Source organism: Pseudophryne corroboree, chromosome 11, assembly GCF_028390025.1.
Source record: "Pseudophryne corroboree isolate aPseCor3 chromosome 11, aPseCor3.hap2, whole genome shotgun sequence".
NCBI classification, from domain to species: Eukaryota; Metazoa; Chordata; class Amphibia; order Anura; family Myobatrachidae; genus Pseudophryne; species Pseudophryne corroboree.
Genome location: NC_086454.1, coordinates 166,318,074 through 166,331,252, shown reverse-complemented (window position 1 = coordinate 166,331,252; position 13,179 = coordinate 166,318,074). Strand labels below are relative to the sequence as shown.

Genomic DNA, 13,179 nt, shown 5'->3' with positions numbered 1-13,179 from the left:
TCACTGGTTCGATCCCCATATTTGCTTTTCTTGATGGACAAGAACGGAATAAGCTCATTGGTGGAGTGCATGAATACTTGAAAACATCATAGACACATATATCACAAAATCTCTTCAAATACATATCAGAAGCCAGTGGGAGTGTCATCCTTTGGCTGATGAAGATTTTTCTCTACATGGCTCAGTGACTTTTGTCTCAAATCAAGCAATATGGCATAACTAAGATATGCAAGGGCAAATTAATCAGTTATTATATTGCTGCTCAAACATAGAGGGCACTAGGTGTTACTAGAAGAAGAAGAAGAAGATATGTGCTCCCCTCTCATTAGTGCACACTGAAGTAAAAAAAAATGGAGAATTTCTAAAGACCAGAGCACAAGTAATGGATCTCTGCATTCTTATTGCATCTTTTCTTATTTCCAAATATTTGACATACTTCTGATTTGATAAGTTTAAAAATGAGTTTAAACAAAGGACACCACTGAAGATGATGGAATTTATATGAATTTTAAATGAAGATTTGCAATACTCATACATTGAATGAAAATGGAGCTTTGAACAAAAGGAAAAAAAAACAATGTTAGCTCCCACGAGATATGAACTCAGATTACTAGATTCAAAGTCCAGGTTGCTAACAATTACACCATGGAACCCTCACCTGAGCAATGGCATCTACTGAAGTGCACTCATCTTTTAAATGCAAAGAAAAGAAATTCAATACTTTATATATATTATTTCAAGTTTCTAATAAGCTCAGGGATGCAATAGGTATTATGTAGAATATTTGTCCAAACCCAATGATAATATATAAAAAGTAACCTATTTTTTAAAGGAGAAGATAGATACTAGAAACCTAAATGCCTAGGACCAATTTCAGTTGGAGCATCACCCCTTATGTTATCCTAGCATTGAATTGACTGTTTTTCTGTATTTCCATATTTGCATATCAGCCACTTACAATTGATTCAAGCTTTATAACAGAGGACTGCCTTTTTTATAGACCAATGATGAAAGTCTCTTGTGAGTTAAGTCTGATAATGACATCACAATTTGTAAATTAAACTATAGTATGATTACAGAGTGTAGACTGAATAAAAAGTGCTTTCCTATGGATTGAAGTTTGTATTTTCTTAAGATTTGCATTCCAAAATGGGCTAGCATTCTTTATTTCCAATGGGCACATTAAGCTACTTCCCCAATATATATTTTTTTGTGTTAAAAGTTATTCATACACAACTTGGTAAAACATACTAAATTTAATACATAATGGATTACATCCTGGGATTATCTTTTTCAACAATCTGTAAATTTACAATTAAAAATTGTGTATTAGATTTTTTAAATTGATTTTGCTTAGATTTGCATATACTCCTAGTCTAAATTGTCTATTTTTATACTATTACGAGATGCCTTAATCTTTGTTATTATCCTATCTAATATTTATTTTTATTTTGTAATGTGGAAAGAAACTGGAGCATTTTTATGATACCCATGCTTCAAGTGACTCTATGGCTTAAGCTTTTTTTTGAAAAATGAAATGCTATAAAAACAAAATATGATCTGTGCTTTGAGGTACATTTGCCAGTTTTGTGTTTGCTGGCAGTAATATCTGTGGCCTGTTAGCTCAGTTGGTTAGAGTGTGGTGCTAATAATGCCAAGGTCACGTGTTCGATCCCCGTATGGGCCATTTGCTTTTCTTGATGGACAAGAATGGAATAAGCTCATCGGTGGAGTGCATGAATACTTGAAAACATCATAGACACATATATCACAAAATCTCTTCAAATACATATCAGAAGCCAGTGGGAGTGTCATCCTTTGGCTGATGAAGATTTTTCTCTACATGGCTCAGTGACTTTTGTCTCAAATCAAGCAATATGGCATAACTAAGATATGCAAGGGCAAATTAATCAGTTATTATATTGCTGCTCAAACATAGAGGGCACTAGGTGTTACTAGAAGAAGAAGATATGTGCTCCCCTCTCATTAGTGCACACTGAAGTAAAAAAAATGGAGAATTTCTAAAGACCAGAGCACAAGTAATGGATCTCTGCATTCTTATTGCATCTTTTCTTATTTCCAAATATTTGACATACTTCTGATTTGATAAGTTTAAAAATGAGTTTAAACAAAGGACACCACTGAAGATGATGGAATTTATATGAATTTTAAATGAAGATTTGCAATACTCATACATTGAATGAAAATGGAGCTTTGAACAAAAGGAAAATAAACAATGTTAGCTCCCACGAGATATGAACTCAGATGACTAGATTCAAAGTCCAGGGTGCTAACAATTACACCATGGAACCCTCACCTGAGCAATGGCATCTACTGAAGTGCGCTCATCTTTTAAATGCAAAGAAAAGAAATTCAATACTTTATATATATTATTTCAAGTTTCTAATTAGCTCAGGGATGCAATAGGTATTATGTAGAATATTTGTCCAAAACCAATGATAATATATAAAAAGTAACCTATTTTTTAAAGGAGAAGATAGATACTAGAAACCTAAATGCCTAGGACCAATTTCAGTTGGAGCATCACCCCTTATGTTATCCTAGCATTGAATTGACAGTTTTTCTGTATTTCCATATTTGCATATCAGCCACTTACAATTGTTTCAAGCTTTATAACAGAGGACTGCCTTTTTTATAGACCAAGGATGAAAGTCTCTTGTGAGTTAAATCTGATAATGACATCACAATTTGTAAATTAAGCTATAGTATGATTACAGAGTGTAGACTGAATAAAAAGTGCTTTCCTATGGATTGAAGTTTGTATTTTCTTAAGCTTTGCATTCCAAAATGGGCTAGCATTCTTTATTTCCAATGGGCACATTAAGCTACTTCACCAATATATATTTTTTTGTGTTAAAAGTTATTCATACACAACTTGGTAAAACATACTAAATTTAATACATAATGGATTACATCCTGGGATTATCTTTTTCAACAATCTGTAAATTTACAATTAAAAATTGTGTATTAGATTTTTTAGATTGATTTTGCTTAGATTTGCATATACTCCTAGTCTAAATTGTCTATTTTTATACTATTACTAGATGCCTTAATCTTTGTTATTATCCTATCTAATATTTATTTTTATTTTGTAATGTGGAAAGAAACTGGAGCATTTTTATGATACCCATGCTTCAAGTGACTCTATGGCTTAAGCTTTTTTTTGAAAAATGAAATGCTATAAAAACAAAATATGATCTGTGCTTTGAGGTAAATTTGCCAGTTTTGTGTTTGCTTGCAGTAATATCTGTGGCCTTTTTGCTCAGTTGGTTAGAGCGTGGTGCTAATAACGCCAAGGTCATGGGTTCGATCCCCGTATGGGCCATATGCTAATCTTGATGGACAAGAACGGAATAAGCTTATTGGTGGAGTGCATGAATACTTGAAAACATCATAGACACATATATCACAAAATCTCTTTAAATACATATCAGAAGCCAGTGGGAGTGTCATCCTTTGGCTGATGAAGATTTTTCTCTACATGGCTCAGTGACTTTTGTCTCAAATCAAGCAATATGGCATAACTAAGATATGCAAGGGCACATTAATCAGTTATTATATTGCTGCTCAAACATAGAGGGCACTAGGTGTTACTAGAAGAAGAAGAAGAAATTTGCTCCCCTCTCATTAGTGCACACTGAAGTAAAAAAAATGGAGAATTTCTAAAGACCAGAGCACAAGTAATGGATCTCTACATTCTTATTGCATCTTTTCTTATTTCCAAATATTTGACATACTTCTGATTTGATAAGTTTAAAAATGAGTTTAAACAAAGGACACCACTGAAGATGATGGAATTTATATGAATTTTAAATGAAGATTTGCAATACTCATACATTGAATGAAAATGGAGCTTTGAACAAAAGGAAAAAAAACAATGTTAGCTCCCACGAGATATGAACTCAGATTACTAGATTCAAAGTCCAGGTTGCTAACAATTACACCATGGAACCCTCACCTGAGCAATGGCATCTACTGAAGTGCGCTCATCTTTTAAATGCAAAGAAAAGAAATTCAATACTTTATATATATTATTTCAAGTTTCTAATAAGCTCAGGGATGCAATAGGTATTATGTAGAATATTTGTCCAAAACCAATGATAATATATAAAAAGTAACCTATTTTTTAAAGGAGAAGATAGATACTAGAAACCTAAATGCCTAGGACCAATTTCAGTTGGAGCATCACCCCTTATGTTATCCTAGCATTGAATTGACAGTTTTTCTGTATTTCCATATTTGCATATCAGCCACTTACAATTGTTTCAAGCTTTATAACAGAGGACTGCCTTTTTTATAGACCAAGGATGAAAGTCTCTTGTGAATTAAATCTGATAATGACATCACAATTTGTAAATTAAGCTATAGTATGATTACAGAGTGTAGACTGAATAAAAAGTGCTTTCCTATGGATTGAAGTTTGTATTTTCTTAAGCTTTGCATTCCAAAATGGGCTAGCATTCTTTATTTCCAATGGGCACATTAAGCTACTTCCCCAATATATATTTTTTTGTGTTAAAAGTTATTCATACACAACTTGGTAAAACATACTAAATTTAATACATAATGGATTACATCCTGGGATTATCTTTTTCAACAATCTGTAAATTTACAATTAAAAATTGTGTATTAGATTTTTTAAATTGATTTTGCTTAGATTTGCATATACTCCTTGTCTAAATTGTCTATTTTTATACTATTAGTTGATGCCTTAATCTTTGTTATTATCCTATCTAATATTTATTTTTATTTTGTAATGTGGATAGAAACTGGAGCATTTTTATGATACCCATGCTTCAAGTGACTCTATGGCTTAAGCTTTTTTTTGAAAAATGAAATGCTATAAAAACAAAACATGATCTGTGCTTTGAGGTACATTTGCCAGTTTTGTGTTTGCTTGCAGTAATATCTGTGGCCTGTTAGCTCAGTTGGTTAGAGCGTGGTGCTAATAACGCCAAGGTCACGGGTTCGATCCCCGTATGGGCCATTTGCTTTTCTTGATGGACAAGAATGGAATAAGCTCATTGGTGGAGTGCATGAATACTTAAAAACATCATAGACACATATATCACAAAATCTCTTCAAATACATATCAGAAGCCAGTGGGAGTGTCATCCTTTGGCTGATGAAGATTTTTCTCTACATGGCTCAGTAACTTTTGTCTCAAATCAAGCAATATGGCATAACTAAGATATGCAAGGGCAAATTAATCAGTTATTATATTGCTGCTCAAACATAGAGGGCACTAGGTGTTACTAGAAGAAGAAGAAGAAGATATGTGCTCTCCTCTCATTAGTGCACACTGAAGTAAAAAAAATGGAGAATTTCTAAAGACCAGAGCACAAGTAATGGATCTCTGCATTCTTATTGCATCTTTTCTTATTTCCAAATATTTGACATACTTCTGATTTGATAAGTTTAAAAATGAGTTTAAACAAAAGACACCACTGAAGATGATGGAATTTATATGAATTTTAAATGAAGATTTGCAATACTCATACATTGAATGAAAATGGAGCTTTGAACAAAAGGAAAATAAACAATGTTAGCTCCCACGAGATATGAACTCAGATTACTAGATTCAAAGTCCAGGTTGCTAACAATTACATCATGGAACCCTCACCTGAGCAATGGCATCTACTGAAGTGCGCTCATCTTTTAAATGCAAAGAAAAGAAATTCAATACTTTATATATATTATTTCAAGTTTCTAATAAGCTCAGGGATGCAATAGGTATTATGTAGAATATTTGTCCAAACCCAATGATAATATATAAAAAGTAACCTATTTTTTAAAGGAGAAGATAGATACTAGAAACCTAAATGCCTAGGACCAATTTCAGTTGGAGCATCACCCCTTATGTTATCCTAGCATTGAATTGACAGTTTTTCTGTATTTCCATATTTGCATATCAGCCACTTACAATTGTTTCAAGCTTTATAACAGAGGACTGCCTTTTTTATAGACCAAGGATGAAAGTCTCTTGTGAGTTAAGTCTGATAATGACATCACAATTTGTAAATTAAGCTATAGTATGATTACAGAGTGTAGACTGAATAAAAAGTGCTTTCCTATGGATTGAAGTTTGTATTTTCTTAAGATTTGCATTCCAAAATGGGCTAGCATTCTTTATTTCCAATGGGCACATTGAGCTACTTCCCCAATATATATTTTTTTGTGTTAAAAGTTATTCATACACAACTTGGTAAAACATACTAAATTTAATACATAATGGATTACATCCTGGGATTATCTTTTTCAACAATCTGTAAATTTACAATTAAAAATTGTGTATTAGATTTTTTAGATTGATTTTGCTTAGATTTGCATATACTCCTAGTCTAAATTGTCTATTTTTATACTATTACTAGATGCCTTAATCTTTGTTATTATCCTATCTAATATTTATTTTTATTTTGTAATGTGGAAAGAAACTGGAGCATTTTTATGATACCCATGCTTCAAGTGACTCTATGGCTTAAGCTTTTTTTTGAAAAATGAAACGCTATAAAAACAAAATATGATCTGTGCTTTGAGGTACATTTGCCAGTTTTGTGTTTGCTTGCAGTAACATCTGTGGCCGGTTAGCTCAGTTGGTTAGAGCGTGGTGCTAATAACGCCAAGGTCACGGGTTCGATCCCCGTATGGGCCATTTGCTTTTCTTGATGGACAAGAATGGAATAAGCTCATCGGTGGAGTGCATGAATACTTGAAAACATCATAGACACATATATCACAAAATCTCTTCAAATACATATCAGAAGCCAGTGGGAGTGTCATCCTTTGGCTGATGAAGATTTTTCTCTACTTGGCTCAGTGACTTTTGTCTCAAATCAAGCAATATGGCATAACTAAGATATGCAAGGGCAAATTAATCAGTTATTATATTGCTGCTCAAACATAGAGGGCACTAGGTGTTACTAGAAGAAGAAGAAGATATGTGCTCCCCTCTCATTAGTGCACACTGAAGTAAAAAAAATGGAGAATTTCTAAAGACCAGAGCACAAGTAATGGATCTCTGCATTCTTATTGCATCTTTTCTTATTTACAAATATTTGACATACTTCTGATTTGATAAGTTTAAAAATGAGTTTAAACAAAGGACACCACTGAAGATGATGGAATTTATATGAATTTTAAATGAAGATTTGCAATACTCATACATTGAATGAAAATGGAGCTTTGAACAAAAGGAAAATAAACAATGTTAGCTCCCACGAGATATGAACTCAGATGACTAGATTCAAAATCCAGGGTGCTAACAATTACACCATGGAACCCTCACCTGAGCAATGGCATCTACTGAAGTGCGCTCATCTTTTAAATGCAAAGAAAAGAAATTCAATACTTTATATATATTATTTCAAGTTTCTAATAAGCTCAGGGATGCAATAGGTATTATGTAGAATATTTGTCCAAAACCAATGATAATATATAAAAAGTAACCTATTTTTTAAAGGAGAAGATAGATACTAGAAACCTAAATGCCTAGGACCAATTTCAGTTGGAGCATCACCCCTTATGTAATCCTAGCATTGAATTGACAGTTTTTCTGTATTTCCATATTTGCATATCAGCCACTTACAATTGTTTCAAGCTTTATAACAGAGGACTGCCTTTTTTATAGACCAAGGATGAAAGTCTCTCGTGAGTTAAATCTGATAATGACATCACAATTTGTAAATTAAGCTATAGTATGATTACAGAGTGTAGACTGAATAAAAAGTGCTTTCCTATGGATTGAAGTTTGTATTTTCTTAAGCTTTGCATTCCAAAATGGGCTAGCATTCTTTATTTCCAATGGGCACATTAAGCTACTTCCCCAATATATATTTTTTTGTGTTAAAAGTTATTCATACACAACTTGGTAAAATATACTAAATTTAATACATAATGGATTACATCCTGGGATTATCTTTTTCAACAATCTGTAAATTTACAATTAAAAATTGTGTATTAGATTTTTTAGATTGATTTTGCTTAGATTTGCATATACTCCTTGTCTAAATTGTCTATTTTTATACTATTAGTTGATGCCTTAATCTTTGTTATTATCCTATCTAATATTTATTTTTATTTTGTAATGTGGATAGAAACTGGAGCATTTTTATGATACCCATGCTTCAAGTGACTCTATGGCTTAAGCTTTTTTTTGAAAAATGAAATGCTATAAAAACAAAATATGATCTGTGCTTTGAGGTATATTTGCCAGTTTTGTGTTTGCTTGCAGTAATATCTGTGGCCTGTTAGCTCAGTTGGTTAGAGCGTGGTGCTAATAATGCCAAGGTCACGGGTTCGATCCCCGTATGGGCCATTTGCTTTTCTTGATGGACAAGAACGGAATAAGCTCATTGGTGGAGTGCATGAATACTTAAAAACATCATAGACACATATATCACAAAATCTCTTCAAATACATATCAGAAGCCAGTGGGAGTGTCATCCTTTAGCTGATGAAGATTTTTCTCTACATGGCTCAGTGACTTTTGTCTCAAATCAAGCAATATGGCATAACTAAGATATGCAAGGGCAAATTAATCAGTTATTATATTGCTGCTCAAACATAGAGGGCACTAGGTGTTACTAGAAGAAGAAGAAGATATGTGCTCCCCTCTCATTAGTGCACACTGAAGTAAAAAAAATGGAGAATTTCTAAAGACCAGAGCATAAGTAATGGATCTCTGCATTCTTATTGCAAATTTTCTTATTTCCAAATATTTGACATACTTCTGATTTGATAAGTTTAAAAATGAGTTTAAACAAAAGACACCACTGAAGATGATGGAATTTATATGAATTTTAAATGAAGATTTGCAATACTCATACATTGAATGAAAATGGAGCTTTGAACAAAAGGAAAATAAACAATGTTAGCTCCCACGAGATATGAACTCAGATTACTAGATTCAAAGTCCAGGTTGCTAACAATTACACCATGGAACCCTCACCTGAGCAATGGCATCTACTGAAGTGCGCTCATCTTTTAAATGCAAAGAAAAGAAATTCAATACTTTATATATATTATTTCAAGTTTCTAATAAGCTCAGGGATGCAATAGGTATTATGTAGAATATTTGTCCAAACCCAATGATAATATATAAAAAGTAACCTATTTTTTAAAGGAGAAGATAGATACTAGAAACCTAAATGCCTAGGACCAATTTCAGTTGGAGCATCACCCCTTATGTTATCCTAGCATTGAATTGACAGTTTTTCTGTATTTCCATATTTGCATATCAGCCACTTACAATTGTTTCAAGCTTTATAACAGAGGACTGCCTTTTTTATAGACCAAGGATGAAAGTCTCTTGTGAGTTAAGTCTGATAATGACATCACAATTTGTAAATTAAGCTATAGTATGATTACAGAGTGTAGACTGAATAAAAAGTGCTTTCCTATGGATTGAAGTTTGTATTTTCTTAAGATTTGCATTCCAAAATGGGCTAGCATTCTTTATTTCCAATGGGCACATTGAGCTACTTCCCCAATATATATTTTTTTGTGTTAAAAGTTATTCATACACAACTTGGTAAAACATACTAAATTTAATACATAATGGATTACATCCTGGGATTATCTTTTTCAACAATCTGTAAATTTACAATTAAAAATTGTGTATTAGATTTTTTAGATTGATTTTGCTTAGATTTGCATATACTCCTAGTCTAAATTGTCTATTTTTATACTATTACTAGATGCCTTAATCTTTGTTATTATCCTATCTAATATTTATTTTTATTTTGTAATGTGGAAAGAAACTGGAGCATTTTTATGATACCCATGCTTCAAGTGACTCTATGGCTTAAGCTTTTTTTTGAAAAATGAAATGCTATAAAAACAAAATATGATCTGTGCTTTGAGGTACATTTGCCAGTTTTGTGTTTGTTTGTAGTAACATCTCTGGCCGGTTAGCTCAGTTGGTTAGAGCGTGGTGCTAATAACGCCAAGGTCACGGGTTCGATCCCCGTATGGGCCATTTGCTTTTCTTGATGGACAAGAATGGAATAAGCTCATCGATGGAGTGCATGAATACTTGAAAACATCATAGACACATATATCACAAAATCTCTTCAAATACATATCAGAAGCCAGTGGGAGTGTCATCCTTTGGCTGATGAAGATTTTTCTCTACATGGCTCAGTGACTTTTGTCTCAAATCAAGCAATATGGCATAACTAAGATATGCAAGGGCAAATTAATTAGTTATTATATTGCTGCTCAAACATAGAGGGCACTAGGTGTTACTAGAAGATGAAGAAGATATGTGCTCCCCTCTCATTAGTGCACACTGAAGTAAAAAAAATTGAGAATTTCTAAAGACTAGAGCACAAGTAATGGATCTCTGCATTCTTATTGCATCTTTTCTTATTTCCAAATATTTGACATACTTCTGATTTGATAAGTTTAAAAATGAGTTTAAACAAAGGACACCACTGAAGATGATGGAATTTATATGAATTTTAAATGAAGATTTGCAATACTCATACATTGAATGAAAATGGAGCTTTGAACAAAAGGAAAATAAACAATGTTAGCTCCCACGAGATATGAACTCAGATTACTAGATTCAAAGTCAAGGTTGCTAACAATTACACCATGGAACCCTCACCTGAGCAATGGCATCTACTGAAGTGCGCTCATCTTTTGAATGCAAAGAAAAGAAATTCAATACTTTATATATATTATTTCAAGTTTCTAATAAGCTCAGGGATGCAATAGGTATTATGTAGAATATTTGTCCAAACCCAATGATAATATATAAAAAGTAACCTATTTTTTAAAGGAGAAGATAGATACTAGAAACCTAAATGCCTAGGACCAATTTCAGTTGGAGCATCACCCCTTATGTTATCATAGCATTGAATTGACTGTTTTTCTGTATTTCCATATTTGCATATCAGCCATTTACAATTGTTTCAAGCTTTATAACAGATGATTGCCTTTTTTATAGACCAAGGATGAAAGTCTCTTGTGAGTTAAGTCTGATAATGACAACACAATTTGTAAATTAAGCTATAGTATGATTACAGAGTGTAGACTGAATAAAAAGTGCTTTCCTATGGATTGAAGTTTGTATTTTCTTAAACTTTGCATTCCAAAATGGGCTAGCATTATTTATTTCCAATGGGCACATTAAGCTTCTTCCCCAATATATATTTTTTTGTGTTAAAAGTTATTCATACACAACTTGGTAAAACATACTAAATTTAATACATAATGGATTACATCCTGGGATTATCTTTTTCAACAATCTGTAAATTTACAATTAAAAATTGTGTATTAGATTTTTTAGATTGATTTTGCTTAGATTTGCATATACTCCTAGTCTAAATTGTCTATTTTTATACTATTACTAGATGCCTTAATCTTTGTAATTATCCTATCTAATATTTATTTTTATTTTGTAATGTGGAAAGAAACTGGAGCATTTTTATGATACCCATGCTTCAAGTGACTCTATGGCTTAAGCTTTTTTTTGAAAAATGAAATGCTATAAAAACAAAAAATGATCTGTGCTTTGAGATATATTTGCCAGTTTTGTGTTTGCTTGCAGTAATATCTGTGGCCGGTTAGCGCAGTTGGTTAGAGCGTGGTGCTAATAACGCCAAGGTCACGGGTTCAATCCCCGTATGGGCCATTTGCTTTTCTTGATGGACAAGAATGGAATAAGCTCATCGGTGGAGTGCATGAATACTTGAAAACATCATAGACACATATATCACAAAATCTCTTCAAATACATATCAGAAGCCAGTGGGAGTGTCATCCTTTGGCTGATGAAGATTTTTCTCTACATGGCTCAGTGACTTTTGTCTCAAATCAAGCAATATGGCATAACTAAGATATGCAAGGGCAAATTAATTAGTTATTATATTGCTGCTCAAACATAGAGGGCACTAGGTGTTACTAGAAGAAGAAGAAGATATGTGCTTCCCTCTCATTAGTGCACACTGAAGTAAAAAAAATGGAGAATTTCTAAAGACCAGAGCACAAGTAATGGATCTCTGCATTCTTATTGCATCTTTTCTTATTTCCAAATATTTGACATACTTCTGATTTGATAAGTTTAAAAAAGAGTTTAAACAAAGGACACCACTGAAGATGATGGAATTTATATGAATTTTAAATGAAGATTTGCAATACTCATACATTGAATGAAAATGGAGCTTTGAACAATAGGAAAATAAACAATGTTAGTTCCCACGAGATATGAATTCAGATTACTAGATTCAAAGTCAAGGGTGCTAACAATTACACCATGGAACCCTCACCTGAGCAATGGCATCTACTGAAGTGCGCTCATCTTTTAAATGCAAAGAAAAGAAATTCAATACTTTATATATATTATTTCAAGTTTCTAATAAGCTCAGGGATGCAATAGGTATTATGTAGAATATTTGTCCAAACCCAATGATAATATATAAAAAGTAACCTATTTTTTAAAGGAGAAGATAGATACTAGAAACCTAAATGCCTAGGACCAATTTCAGTTGGAGCATCACCCCTTATGTTATCCTAGCATTGAATTGACAGTTTTCTGTATTTCCATATTTGCATATCAGCCACTTACAATTGTTTCAAGCTTTATAACAGAGGACTGCCTTTTTTATAGACCAAGGATGAAAGTCTCTTGTGAGTTAAGTCTGATAATGACATCACAATTTGTAAATTAAGCTATAGTATGATTACAGAGTGTAGACTGAATAAAAAGTGCTTTCCTATGGATTGAAGTTTGTATTTTCTTAAGCTTTGCATTCCAAAATGGGCTAGCATTCTTTATTTCCAATGGGCACATTAAGCTACTTCCCCAATATATATTTTTTTGTGTTAAAAGTTATTCATACACAACTTGGTAAAACATACTAAATTTAATACATAATGGATTACATCCTGGATTTTCTTTTTCAACAATTTGTAAATTTACAATTAAAAATTGTGTATTAGATTTTTTAGATTGATTTTGCTAAGATTTGCATATACTCCTTGTCTAAATTGTCTATTTTTATACTATTAGTAGATGCCTTAATCTTTGTTATTATCCTATCTAATATTTATTTTTATTTTGTAATGTGGAAAGAAACTGGAGCATTTTTATGATACCCATGCTTCAAGTGACTCTATGGCTTAAGCTTTTTTTTGAAAAATGAAATGCTATAAA

At 32.4% G+C, this 13,179-nt stretch overlaps 7 non-coding genes across 7 annotated transcripts; all 7 read left to right on the top strand.

Moving 5' to 3' along the window:
* The first annotated feature begins 1,613 nt into the window (after positions 1 to 1,613).
* Positions 1,614 to 1,687, top strand: TRNAI-AAU (transfer RNA isoleucine (anticodon AAU)). The gene has a single exon. It is a non-coding gene; the product is annotated as a tRNA-Ile (tRNA).
* Positions 1,688 to 3,272: 1,585 nt separating this feature from the next.
* TRNAI-AAU (transfer RNA isoleucine (anticodon AAU)) lies at positions 3,273 to 3,346 on the top strand. Its single transcript has one exon. It is a non-coding gene; the product is annotated as a tRNA-Ile (tRNA).
* A 1,588-nt stretch (positions 3,347 to 4,934) lies between these two features.
* Positions 4,935 to 5,008, top strand: TRNAI-AAU (transfer RNA isoleucine (anticodon AAU)). Its single transcript has one exon. It is a non-coding gene; the product is annotated as a tRNA-Ile (tRNA).
* A 1,591-nt stretch (positions 5,009 to 6,599) lies between these two features.
* TRNAI-AAU (transfer RNA isoleucine (anticodon AAU)) lies at positions 6,600 to 6,673 on the top strand. The gene has a single exon. It is a non-coding gene; the product is annotated as a tRNA-Ile (tRNA).
* A 1,588-nt stretch (positions 6,674 to 8,261) lies between these two features.
* On the top strand, positions 8,262 to 8,335 carry TRNAI-AAU (transfer RNA isoleucine (anticodon AAU)). Its single transcript has one exon. It is a non-coding gene; the product is annotated as a tRNA-Ile (tRNA).
* Positions 8,336 to 9,923: 1,588 nt separating this feature from the next.
* Positions 9,924 to 9,997, top strand: TRNAI-AAU (transfer RNA isoleucine (anticodon AAU)). The gene has a single exon. It is a non-coding gene; the product is annotated as a tRNA-Ile (tRNA).
* Positions 9,998 to 11,585: 1,588 nt separating this feature from the next.
* On the top strand, positions 11,586 to 11,659 carry TRNAI-AAU (transfer RNA isoleucine (anticodon AAU)). Its single transcript has one exon. It is a non-coding gene; the product is annotated as a tRNA-Ile (tRNA).
* The last annotated feature ends 1,520 nt before the right edge of the window (positions 11,660 to 13,179 follow it).